Raw genomic sequence first — 14,278 nt, 5'->3', positions numbered from 1 at the left:
TAGTAAGAATTGCTTAGAAAGCTTTGAGAAAGATTAAGAAGAGACTTATTATATTAAATATTAATATTAAAACTCACTTTAAAATGTTGATAATCAAAATGGTATCATCTTTTACATCAAAAAGTGAAAAAACCAACCACCAGAAAAGAAAAAGTAGTCCTATAACAAATTGTACATGTGCATATGTAAATGCTGTGCCTAATATAAAGGAATGGTTTTCAACAACATTATTGGAAACATTGGCAAAATGTTATAACCCTACCCTCCAACTATGACAAAAATATTAAAGAGTTATATTTAAGAAATGAAATTATGAAGAATACTGGAGATGGAGAAATATCTAAAGTGTAGAATATGACAACATATATCATGAGTCTTAATAAAATTTATTTTCATAGGTCTAGCAATTCTAATTCTAGAAAAACATACTCTGAAAATTCAGAAATGAGACATATTTTTGAATAAGGATTTTTATTTCAGCATCATTTATAATTCCAAAAAAATCCAACAATAGAGAAATGCTTAAATAGATTATGATATAGTAATATAATGTAGTATTACTCAGTCTTCAAAAAGAAGAGTCTAAATGCATTAGGCAAAATATTTTTACCATAAGTATACTGTAAAAAAAAAAAAACCTTACTAACTTATACTATAATGTTATGTGAAAAAGTAAGATAAAAACTATGAGATTGTTTCAAAGAGAAAAACTAAAGTATAAAATTACTTACGTATCACATGTTTACATATAAAATTTAGAAAACATATGTAAAAAAAGAAAAAAAAGAAAATACAAACTATCCATAATCCCCCCCACCCAGGGCCAACCACTGTTAAAGTTTTGTTGAATATATTTTCAGACTTTTCTCAGTGTATACATATTAATAGATATTTATGGATAACTTTTAAATAGAAACTGTAATAATGCTTTATGTAGTATTTTATAACTTCCCTTTTCACTCAATAATATATGATAAACATATTTTTATGAAAATAAATTTTATCCTAAAAATTTGACTAGATACATAGCATTTCATTTTATGGAAGTGATTTATTTAATCATTCCCACATTGTCTGTTTTTTCACTGTTTCTTTTCCTATAGTGTTCAATGCTGTGAAGATCAATCCAGTAACTAATACACATTCTTAAAAAGTCACTTTAGGATTTTTTTTTTAGATTTTTAAAAATCAAAACATTTATTGCATGAATAATTATTGAAATTCTTAAGATGAACTGGATGCTGCAACAGCTGCCCTCTTGGGTTAGGTGGTGTTCCTTCATGGAATCCATGCCTGAATCTGCAGTACACAATTTTTAGGTGCCTCATCCGACCAGTCCCAGTGGCATTTCCTCTTTTAGCCTTGGCACTCCAGTTATACCTTCTCTTGCACTTAGCATGTAGCCACTTTTGTCACAGGCCGACTTTTGAAGGTTGTAGGCCTTAGAGCTACAGCAGTGGCACAACGTACGCAACTTATTGTGACACTTTCCAAACGACAATCCCTTCGTCATCTTGCTTCTGTGGCTGAGATCAAAGAGACTTTAGGATTTTTTTAAGCCAGAAAGAGTTATAAATGTTATGTTTTGTAATTAATATAAAATTATAAACATGAATAGGAAATGACCTCTACAATGATAGAAAATTTAATAAGAAAGTTACTTTAGTTTTTAATTTCCAAATTTATAAAAACAACTTAAAATTTTTAAAGACACAAATGTGTTTAGTTAAGAAGTCAGATCTCCCAGGAGGTTTTTCTAGGAGAAGCAGCCCTATGAAAAATGGTGAAGCTTATTGTCTAATTTCATGTGAGAGACTAGTGATCAGTCTTTTACGTTTTGGAAACCCTAATGTTAGAAGGGGGGAATATGACCTCCCATAATAAAGGCCTTAGTTCTCTTAAATCTTTCACTCAATTTTTAAGAAAACAACTTTTCTTACTGGAAGGGTAAATGCCTGTTTATTGCACATCTGCTCCTGGGATGAAGTTATTTTGACCTGTTAGTCTACAGACTTCAATTATGCCCCCATCCCATATTTAGTCCCATGACTCACCCTGACCCGCTGTTGTACCTAGAATTCCCAAATTCAAGCTTTCCTGTGATCCTTCAGGGCAGATCATCTCCGTTCACAGATGCTCACTGTCTTAGTTTATTTCATGTTGCTAGAGCAGAGTACCTGAGATTGGTAATTTATAAAGAAAAGAGGTTTATTTGGCACACAATTCTGGTGGCTGCAAAGTCCAGGATTGGGCCACCCATCTACTAAGGGTCTCACGCTGCTTCAATAAGCAGTGGAAAAGGTGGAAGGCAGAGGTGTGAACAAAAAGGCCAAACATGAGAAGGAACAACCCACTCTCCCAGTAACCAATCCAGTCCCACTAGAGTGAGAGCCCACTCCCAAGCAATGGCATCGATCCGTTAATGAGGGTTCTTCCCACCTGACCAAAACATCACCCACTACCCCATTGCCCAATATTGCCATACTGGAAGTTAAATTTCAGCATGAGTTTTGGCAGGGACAAATCCCATCCAAACCATAGCACTCACCCATCTCTACCTCTTCTTGACCACAGTTTCTTTCACTTGGATCACTCACCATTCCTGCATCTGATTTCCATTTTTCTCATAGTCTACTGAAATTTTGAATGTATTGATAGTCCCCCTTTTCTCTTCTCTGTTGTGACTTTATACCTTTTATTATTATTATTTCTTTGAAATAAATGTAATGGGGTGCAGGTAGGAGAGATGAGTCTGTCTAATATGCTACCTTAAACTGGAAGATACCTACTTATTTTCAACGTGCTTGTATAGCCTGTATGCTTATTAAGTTCATATTACCAAACCTCAATTTCTCTTTTTGTAACACTAGTGTAAGAAAACATGCCCTGTCTACTTCTTAGATGAGATTGAAGGAAATTATCATATCCCTGCAAAAAAGCTTTACAAAGCACAAAAGCTACACGCTACTAGGGTTTCTTTTATTCCCTCTGTCTTCTCCCATTTGAGATAAGGTTCTGTTATCTCACCACCTGGCCCATAAAGGAGATTTCTTAAAGAATATAGACTCCTTCCCTTCTAAACCTATTTTATGCCACTAATAAATAAGACATAGTATGATTTTTTAATGATCAGTCAAATTTATTCAAAATGGGATTACTTTTTGAATCATTTTCAAATGTGCTGTTGTCTTTTTATTATTTCAAAATATCACGGATCTTAGCTAAATATTATAATAGATAAGGCCATGCCAGGATTTTTTTTTCCAATAAAAAAACCTATTAGCTGATAAAAGGAGAATAAATGTACTTATGAAACCTCTAATCAATATACTAATTGAAAAAGTAGTTCTTTTTCATTGTCTTCAGATCACAAGGATCATTGTTGTAGCTCATTCATCAGCCTCTGCAGAAGAAGGAAATGTGAGATTGCGCATGCAATCCGACTTCTGGTGATTTTCTTAGACATAAGATGCCTATAATGCCTTCCCTTATGCATTCTAGCTGACCTACAGGCAAATTAAAAATTATTACTATAACTAGGTTTTTATTCTCGCTCATTTGCTGCTGTGATTCAGTGCAGTTCATGTTTTGGTGATTAATAACTAGGTAAGGCAACTTGCCTGTGAACTTGCACAGGATTTCCTGTCTTGCTGCCAAGCAATTAATCTGGAAACATCAGCAATAGGCATTAATCATTAATGCTAAGATACAGTGTTGTTATTGGGCAAGGGATTAGAAGGAGTGTAGAATCTGTCCATTGCCAGAAAACAAAGACTAACAAAGACTTCAATCTATTTCCAGGGCGCTCAAATTATGTTACCTGAAAGTCATTTCTGTACCATAGCCTGTTACTCTAGGAATAACATTAGGCACCATTATTTGCTTTATATATCAATTCTCAATTCCATTTGTGAGGAACGGAAACTTCCACAGAGTATTTTAGATCATAGATCACACATCTGAAGGATGGTGGTTATTTTCATAACCTAACTGCATGCCCTCCTAGAAAGTCATAATTCATGGTGATTTTTGATGGCTTTTGGGGGATTTTTTAAGCTGTTAAAATTAATATAAGATTTTCCTAATTATATTTCCACTTGTGTTCATTAGTGAGGCAGAAGAGCCAAATACCAGGTATTTATAGAGCTTGGCATTCAAACTTACCTCTTTATTCCAACGGAGCTGCAGATCTATCTATGCTAATGTTTCTCAAGCTTTCTTGATTACAGGAATCATTCGAGGTGTGCATTAGTTGGATACCCCAAAACTCAACTTAACACGGCGATCTGTTTTTGCCTACAGATCTGTGGGCTGACTGTATGGTTCTGCTGACTGAGTCGCTCTGCCAGCCAGCTTGTCTTGGCTGATCTTTGCTGGGCTCACCTGTGGGTCTGCAGACAGCTCTTAGGTGCATTTGGAGGGTCTCACTCATATGTCTGATGGTTGACTGGCGGTCAACTCCAGTGACAGCAGTAGCGGGGCCACGTCCCTAACAATTCAGCAGACTAAATTGGGCTTGCTCACATGGCGATAGGAAACAGGAGCACAAAGAGAAGCAAGCAAGGCTCCTGGAGATTTAGGCTCAGAACTGGCCCGTTGTTACTTCTGCCACACTCTACGGGTCAAAGCAAGTCACAAGACCAGCCCAGATTCAAGCATGCAGAGATCGACTTCACATCCTCAGGAAAGTGGCTGCAACGACACATTGCAAGCAGCGTGGACACACAGAAGGAGGAGAATTCTAGCCATCTTTGCAAAGCCTCCATCTCGGGGTACATGTTTAAAAATACAGATTCTTAGGCTCTGCCCCACAGATCAACGCCCTTCCTCAGACCAAACAAGCCTGTCAACTCTGTTCGTGCAGTGAGTTCACAGAGCTCACCCCCATCCGGCGTTCTCAGAAAACCCAGGGAACTTCCTGGTCTACTCCACCTTACCTACAACCTCCTTCCTCTCTGAGATCGAAGAGATAGGTGAAGACCTCTCACAACCACATTTTCTGCAAAATAAGGTAAACTAGGCTGAACTTTTTAGTCAGTTCTCCTTGGGGAACATGGGGCAATAGCATGTTCCAGGGATGGATTGTAGCTTATGGTATTTGAACGCCAATGTTACTGGCCATTGGTCACATTTAGCCCTCAGAATACTAGCCCTATCACTAAGCATCACTAAATTCATTTCCTCAACAAACATTTATTGCTGATCTATTATGGACCAGACCCTGTAAACATAAGGATATTAGACACAGCCTTGTGCTTAAAAAATTGGCTTTACTAGAAGAAAGAAAAGGACTTTATTGCCAGGAAACTTTCTAAGAATGACTTGGAATTAGTAATACTAAGCAAAGCATATATTTTATTACATGTACATTTGCTCTAAACATTGACAAAAGCTTTTGTCACTTTTTTCTATAGAATTATAAGAATAAGAGAATTTAATATTCAGATTCAAAATTAGCACCCTTAATTTTTGTATTCTTGTATTTTCTTTCTTTGTTGAGGTATCTTGGTTACTTGAAATTTAGTAAAATAAGGAGTAGGATAGGTCATAAAAATAACCTAAATTCACAGTGTGACTCAGGGTGAAGAAAAAAATTTATTTCTAGTCAAAGAAATTGGTATAGATTAGACCATTTAAATGTTCATAGTTAACGAGCTATATCAATGGGTCCCTCATGTATTTACTAGTCTGTAATAATGGCTCTTAAATAATGAGTCCTTTCCTCCCTTCAGAAAAATTTTATTGAATGCCTATTAAATGCTAAGCACTTGGGATCTATCAGTGAACAAAATAAAAATCCCTGCTTTGGGGGAGCTTGATTCTTAGCATATTGAAATTCAAAGGATTCCCTAATTTTTAATGGATTTCAGTGTTGGTGACTTATTCATCACAGGCTACGATAACAAAATATTATAGGCTGGGTGGCTTAAACAATAGACATTTATTCTTCACAGTTCTGGAGGCTGGCAGGTCCAAGATCAAGGTGCTAGTAGATTTGATTCCTGGTGAGGGCTTTCTCTTTGGGTTGCGAACAGCTACCTTCGTTCTATAACCTCACATGGTAGAGAGGAAGATCCAGTGTGACCTCCTCTTCTGATAAGGGCACTAATCCCACCATGGGGGTTCACCTCTTGAGACCTAATTACCTCCCAAGGGCCCCACCTCCTAATATCATCACATTGGGGGTTAAGACTTTAGCATATGAATATTTTGGGGAAGGGAACACAAATGTTCAGTCCATAACAGTGACAGTACCTCATACTGAAAGGAAAAAATAAACAATTAGAGGGAAGGTGCGGCCAATACGTGCTATAGGAGTACTCCTATTGTAAATTTTCCCCAGGTTTTGATTTCTGAAGGTGTCAATTGCACCTCCTCTGAAAAGTAGTCCATTTAAATGACATCCTGGAAAATAAAGATAGGAAATACTTTTTAAGGAGACTGGGGATCTGACGGTGTCTGGGAGGAGCATGGGAATGTGGGTCCTGAGGATTCCCAGAAAGGCCCAGTCTGGAGCCCCAGCGAGGAGGTGGTTATGGGAGGCGGCCATCCTCCACTGCAGGCTGCTCAGGCCAGGGCCCCCAGGAAGCTGAGGGCGTGGCTGGCTAGGGCTGAAGGAAAATTCCAGAGCGGAGAGGCAGTGCCTTGGGGACGCCACAGTGTCTTCAGCCTGGGCTTCATTACACAAACAATAACAAAAAACCTCAGAAAACAACAAAAAAGAATCACTCCTAAAGTGGGGATATTCAGAAATGAAATAAAATAAATAACATGTAAGTAGTTTATTTTGTTAGAGAGAAAAAAGGAAGCTTTTAGCCTTCAGGCCTTATTAATAAAAGAGCTGTCAGAAGAGAGAAGATATCTCAGAGGAAGCAGGAAGGATGCGATGAGCCCCAGGGAAGGCCATTTGGGGGAAATCCAAGTTGGGATGAAGCCACGGCTGTGGCTGATCCTGGCCTGCATGGCCGCCGGGAACCTGAGCAGAGAGAGAGGGCTCTGAGACGGATCTGAGAGGCTTGGACTCACTGTGCGGTTGGGCCAGAGCACAGCTGGAGTCCAAAGAGCCAGTGAGGTTCAGGAGCTCGCAGTCTTCCTGAGGGTCCCATCATCCGTCTCCTCTCCGCACCCTCTGCAGCCACCTCCCGCTGGAACAAGCCATGACTCACTCCCGCCAAATGGCTGCCAATGTCTGGAGCCTGGTTTTCCTGTTTCTTTAGGACCCTTAGAGGTTGACCAGATGAGCACATATTGAATCCGATAAACAGGATATATACATAGCTGTCATGGCTTATATAATACATTATAAATATAAAATTCATTATCTGTGTTATAAAATCTTCTTGTATGTGCAAGGTACATATGGCCAGAAAAACTTGTGAGGCTAGAATAGAACCAAGTAGCCCACCAGAAGAGGGATTGCACAATTAGAAATGCTCTAAAGAGACAGTGCGTTTGGCCAATCTCAAAGGCAGGGTAGATTAGAAATTAGTTTTGGGATCTGGAGTGAACCCTCTTTGGTTTTCCTTGGATCTCTGTCACTCACTAGTTGGCGTGACCACCAGCAAATCACTGAACTTCTCTTGCTTCCCTTTTGTGATTTGTGGATGTGGCTAGGATAGAGCTCACGGAGTTGTTTGAGAGTTAGATGAATCCATAGATGAAAAGAGCTCAGCCCTGCCTGGCCCAGCGTAAGCACTCCATAGATGATGGCTGTTACTCCCCACTTTGAACTAGTTGCCAAAACGGTCAGAGCAGTTTGTCACCAATTTAAATGCTTTCGAAGAAGAGGCATGAAATCAAGGTGAGGTTAAGTCAGTGAGGACCGACGGTGTTTGTGTGCCTTGGAGGGCACTTGCCCGGCGAGAACAGACAACGGCTGCTCGGATCTGGCCCCATCTTGTCAGTGTTGCCAGATCTGATTGGTTGAGACAAGATGGACATCAGGATTTTTATATGAAACCTCCCAGTTTTTAAATACTGAAAACTATCTGAAAATTTTAAAAAAATTCTGTGCAGGTCCAACCAAATATCTCTGTGGCCTGTGGTCCCAGCCAGAGTTGTGTTTGAAGAGATCTCCATGCACCAAGCAGGCCTCGCCAGCGGGGAAGGGTTTTGTTGTTGTTTGTAGTTTAATGTTAAAACCAAACCCAATGCAAATGATGTCTTTTTCTTGTTCTCTCTGGTGTAGCGGCTGGGTTGATCCCTCCATCTGGTCATCAGACACATAGCCTTAAAAATGAAACCTGAATGACTGCAGTTGGTGTTTATCTTCTCTGTAAACCAGGCTGATTTTCACCAGGCCATCCTGCTAAATGTTCCCCTTTGCTAACTAGAACAGGGCTCAGCACGTTCCATCAACTGCTGCTCTGCCCGAGGCCTTGCTCAGGACCCCGTGTTGGGTACAGAGAGGAAGCAGATATATGATTGACCCAGAAGAACGTCCATACAAAGGAATTAAAAGGTGGATATAATTCAGATGTTTGAGATCTGATTCAGGCCCAAACTCGTGTGACACTGAACACTCATAAAAGTTCCTTACCGGAGTTTTGGTTTTTTGTTTAGACAAATTTCCTTAAGTATGGCCTTTGTCCCAGTACTTATTTATGATACTGACTCTTAACTTTTGAGATTTTGCAGATGGATGGTACAGTGTAAGGAAGTGATAAGTCTAAATAAGAGAAGCACTGTTGTATGTTCAATGTAGGTAGTAAAACGCATTCTACATTTGAGAGTTTAGTATCTTAGTTGTTCCCTGGCTAGGGGCCAGCTTTTGTTAGCTGTGTGAACCTATTCAAGTTATTACTGTAGCTTGCAGTGAAATGAGTCAATATTAAAACCACAGAGATTTCCACAGCAAGTCAGGGGCTTATCTAATAGCCTCAACCTCACTCTCCTCATTTGCTTCTTCAAGCTACTTATACCTGCTGGTTCATGAAGCTGTTAGGTGCTGCCCTTCTTGCAGCCTCCTTCTGAGGACTGTGTCTTGCGAGGTTCAGTCTGCAGTGTCTCCATGCCTACTGCCAGGGACCGTGTCACGCTGGCCACAACAGCCTGGCCTGGACCTCTGGTCTGCATTGGAACAGAAAGGAACCGTAAGGAAAGTCAACAACGAGGCAGTTTGGTTTGGGGCTGCCTGAGAGTAGAGTTTCGGAGGGAAAGGTGTCACATTGGCCCAAACAGATCTTCTATCCTGGGGATAATGAATGAGAAATTCACCAGAGAAAGAGAGAGCAAGAAGTGCGCATGTTCTAGGGGGATAGGTGGCCAAACTGCTTGGAAGATAGTCAGTGCCCAATGTGTCGGAATGAACTAAGCCACGATTTCTCAGAGCAGAGTGTTTCGTTTATTCATCATTCATTCATTTATCAAAATAGCTTTAGCAAGTCAATGTCTGTTGATATCCTAGGTGCTATGGAGGACACATCTGGGCTCATTCTCAAAAGAATTGAAGTGGACCTGGGTAGTGAGATATAAATGTAAAGTTCAATTTAGGAATTAAGTAACAGGAGATGAGTTGTGATTTCCCAGCTTTCCCAGAACCATCCTCCTGTTGGGTTTTTCAAATAATCAGAGGATTTTTCTTTTTAGTGTAAAACTTTTTTGAGACCTCCTTATTTAAAATCAGAACCTGACCTGCCTGACTTCTTCTCTCCCACTTCTCTGACCTGCCTTCCCCTGCCCTACATCTCTCTCATCACTCCTAGCACCTTCTAATACACGTGTTGCTTACTTCCTTGCTGTATTCACTGGTTACTGCCTGTTTCTGCAAAAATGCCAGCTCTCTAAGGGACAGTGATTCTCATCTGTTTTGATGTGTTCCAAGTACCTAGAGCAGTGCCTAGAATGTGGCAGCTGTTCAGTAAATATTTGGTAGATGTTGAATGAATGAAACCTTAAAAATCATGGGTGAAAATATTTCCAAAGTCTTTCTTATTATACTTCCTGCTTAACTACAACATTCTGGATAGAATGTAAACTTTTGGTGCGTTGTCATATTGGACTACTCTTGTCTTGCCTAGTTTTTATACTGCCCTTGGGGTCCTCTGAGGAGGGCAGGACTATTTTCTCCCACTCTGGGCTAAACGACTCCAGGAAGATGTACTGTTTGAGAGCCAATGTCAGCTTTTTCTTTGACTTCAGCTGACCAGAGGTCCTTTCACCACTGGGAGAACTTCTTCCCGCTTCTAATTCTTGGCCTAACCAGTGGTGAACCTGGGAAATTCAGAGAAGGAAATCTGCTGAATTTGTGTTGGAAATAAGATCAAATAAGGAAGAATTAATTTTGAGAGCTTATTTTCTCATTTCTAATCATCTCGGCAATCTTTTCAGCTATGTCTCATATTGCCCATTTATGGATGAAGAAATTGAGGCGCACAGAGCAGCCCCTTACCAATATTTGCTCAAGTTCACGTGGCTGACCAGCGGAAGGGATGGGACTTTTGAGATCGGCCTAGCATCAAAGTTAGTACTCTTTTCATGTCATATCTCTTTGATGAGGAGCTGGAAATGTGTTCCTGCAACTAATGCATATAAAATTCCATCCATGAAGCTTACACTGTGGCTCCTGGCTGCTTATGGGACTTTTAATACCTTCTGCTTCTCATTTTTTTTTTCTTTTCAACCTTCCTTATTGGGCTGAGATTTTGAGTGAGTTCTAGTCAAAGATGCTTACAGCAGAAGCCAGTAAGGGGTCCACTTGTTTCTAGAAGGCACTGAGGGTCCCTTTAGAAAGTCAAATATGGATTTTCAGATTAATGGTTGAGTTCACTGCAGCATGAAACAGCTATTTGAAAGATATTTGGACACACGGCTCCCTTCGACACAGGGCAGCTGCCTACGATTACTCTAGTGACAATGACTTTGAGTAGAAATCGATAGAGACCGGCCCCTTCATGTTTTTCCAGATTGGAAAGCCACCCTCTCTTCTAAGAGGAATGGTTATGTATCTGTTTCTGGCATCGCTTTAGAAGTTTAAGAGAAAAAGAAAATTAATTATAAAGCTTCCTGCACAGTGAGTAACAAAAATGAAAGAGAAAATGATTTAATGAGATCAGGGTAACAATAACACCATTTTTATTATCAAAAAATATAAACAAACATTTCCCAAGTTTCCTTTGGAGGAGGCTCTTCACAGAAAACTGGTCCCAGCTTGACTTCTCGGACTGAGACCTATTCTCCATGGAAACCCCTCCCTCCCTGGGCCCCCAGGGATCTAACAGCGACAAATAGCCCTAAGGCTTCAGAGCAAACACACTCTGGGCTGGGAAAACAAACAAACTTTTACTTATGCTGAGCCCAAGGTTCAGGTTTCCTCTCGCTGTTTCTAGAATAGGATTTTGCTCTTAATAATTATTCCTGGCTTCTTACCAAACTAAAGACTTCAAATGCTGCTTTTTCTATGGCCAGAACTATCTTCCCATGAGTCCTCCTCTCTTTTTTCTTCTTTATTTCCTCTCTTTCCTGATGTTGCCTTTATTTTTTAGATAATTTGGCCTCAGACTTTCGGTCTCTACTTCTAAGGTGCTGTTTTCTTACCAACATGCTATTGGCCGTTCTTTGGTAGCAGGTGGTTCTTTGGGATCAACTTAAGCAGTTTCCCTTCTCCTAGAGCAGTGGGAAGAGAGGATACATCAGGCTCATTGAACAGACTCAATGGCTTTCAGAAGTTCCTTGGCCAATAACATAAAGACACAGTTCTCAGAACACCAGTGTCTCTGTCATTTATCTATTAAATCCCTCATTCAGTCATGCCTTCATCTCCCAACAAACACGTTTCATGCCTCTATTTGTCAGGGTTTAGAGATACATGATGGCTTCCTCTCCTATTTGGGATGATTCCTCCCCTCTTCACTTAGTTAACTTCTATTCATACTTTACCTTTCAGCCCAGTTATCACATCCTCAGAGAATCCTTCTACAACCTACAATTTTATGCACTCCTAGAATCCTTTTGTTTTACTTAATAGTAATTATCATAGCCAATGCTTTTTTAAATGTGATAATTTCATTGTTGAGTTTCTCCACTAGACTGTTAACTGGATATTCATTTTGTTCCCCCTGGAAGATTCAACACCTAGCAGGCACTCAGTAAATAATTGTGTAACATATGTTGAGTAGGGACACGAGTCAGAAGATGATTACAATATTTAGTGTAATGCCAGCATTAATCCTGGGGTTCACCTAATGCAAGTTGAGTTGTGGGATACAAAGGACAAAGGGAAACTTCTAGAAAGGATATGTAAACTGAGTCCTAGAGTGTGAGGAAGTGGCCCAACAAAGAACAAAGGAGTGGGAGCTTATGGTGACAGCATTCTAGGTTGGAGTGACATCATCAGCCAAACCTTGGAAATGGGGGACAATGAGGCTGGCCTGTTGGGGTAAGGCAAAGAGCTCAGTGAGTCTGAGGTACAAGGTGTGAGTTGGGGAGTGGACATATGACAGTTGAGGCTAGACATGGAGATTGAGGGTACATCATGAAAGCCTTGTATGCCATGCTAAAAATTTTGACCTTATCCTGCAGGTGATAGGGAAACACTGAAGTGTTTTAGGCAGGGTAGAGGCATGAGCAGACATGCTCCATGCTCAGATGGGTGTACACATGCTAACTTGCACCACAGGCTATTGGAGAAAGGTCAGGAAACTCCCCACACTTACTGGTTCTGGAAGCAAGTTGCCCGAAGTGGAAGTTCTAGAAGAGATGGGGGAGCTGTCGCCTCCCACACCCTGCAGAGGTGAAGGAAGAAATCTGAGTAAGACTAATATAGGCAAGTATTTATTTCTACTTCAAAAGACAGTAATTTGAAACTCATCTTCCATTTTCTGGGGGGAAAGAGGGTATTCTTGGTGTCTAGACGGCACGTAGGAGACAGGAGCCCCACGAGGCAGCCATTACCCCTCTTCTCCTCCTCGGCATGAGGTTGGGTGATTGTGCTGCGTTTCTTGTAACCGTTAATGGGACCGTCCACTTTTCAATCCTTACCCCATGCTTGGCGTTTCGGGAAACTGCACAGAAAAGACATTGTAAGAAAATGATGCATGAGAGAAAGGAAATACATTGTATTGTACCATGGAATGAATTTGTGACTCAATCATCATGATTTAATTAGGACCCCCTTGAAGTTTCCTCTTCTGGGATTCTGAGTGCTGCTTCTCATTCTTTGGAAGCAATTCTTCCCCTTTTACTTACCGGCTTGTAATGCTTCTGCTGGCCAAGCAGCCTTTTCCTCTTAGCCAGGGATTACCTCAAATCCCTTCTTCTGCGCAGTGACTGCTGCCCCGTAAACCTAACCCTGTCCTGACTCACTGGCCTCTCCCGTCTCTCCTCAGTGCCTGTGCCAGCTCTGTGGGAAGAGATCCCGATCCGTGAAATCCTTGCTCCAAACTCATTTAATTCTTAACATTCCCAAATGCCTCACCGGCCTCAGCTCAAGGAGGGCAGGACCTCTCAGGAGCGACGTTGAGCAATGTGCTTCCGCTGTCTGGACACAATGCCAGCTCTCTGCACGGGCCTTGCTAAACAGCCGGCAATGTGTGGGCAATGCTAGGTGAAATGGTGAAATAAATGACCTTTGGTTTTTCCTCACATCTTAATTTGTCACCAGATTATCTTCCGTGTTCATTTAAGTTTCATTCCTCATCATTCATAACAACCTTGCCCTGGGGAGAAAAAAAACCTGGATTCAAAATAATAAGACCTGCGTTCTACTCCCAACAATTGGGCAAACTCTTTCCTGGACTTTTCCCTCATTCATACGAACATGATCCTGACATCTACCAGCCACGTTGGCTATGAGAATCAAATTTTTGGTACAGTTATAGGTGCTTTGCAAACTATAGAGTGCAGTGTAAATGTGAAGGACATTATTAATGGTGATTCCTAAATCCTGGAACCCACTGGGCTCCTTCCTAAGTCACTACTGAGCCACCCAACCTGAATGTCATTCCTCTAGGTCCTGTGTGTTTGTCTCTATTCTCCCAAAATGGTCCTATTTCTTCCCTAGGTTCTTATTTTCTCCCTTCAGTATTCCACCTAGACATTCAGATAAACGTATGTACACTATTGAAGTAGTAAAAAAAAGAAGATAGCTGTGGTGTGGTATACTTCTGTGTAATATGATAAACTTGTGTATCTTATGATCAGACTTACACATGTTAATGACCTTGTGGAAGAAAGTCTACTGTGGCAGACTGTGCAAAAGTAAAGGTCACACGTTCATATCCCTCCCCCCCCACTCATTTGTTTTGTGATCTAGGCCAGCATTTCTGAAGTTGTTAGGCAG

At 40.6% G+C, this 14,278-nt stretch overlaps 1 pseudogene; it reads right to left on the bottom strand.

Moving 5' to 3' along the window:
- Positions 1-1,224: 1,224 nt before the first annotated feature.
- LOC123643535 lies at positions 1,225-1,513 on the bottom strand (annotated as a pseudogene).
- Positions 1,514-14,278: the final 12,765 nt, after the last annotated feature.

Source organism: Lemur catta, chromosome 8 (genome assembly GCF_020740605.2).
Source record: "Lemur catta isolate mLemCat1 chromosome 8, mLemCat1.pri, whole genome shotgun sequence".
NCBI lineage: Eukaryota > Metazoa > Chordata > Mammalia > Primates > Lemuridae > Lemur > Lemur catta.
This window is presented reverse-complemented; position numbering and strand designations above follow the sequence as displayed.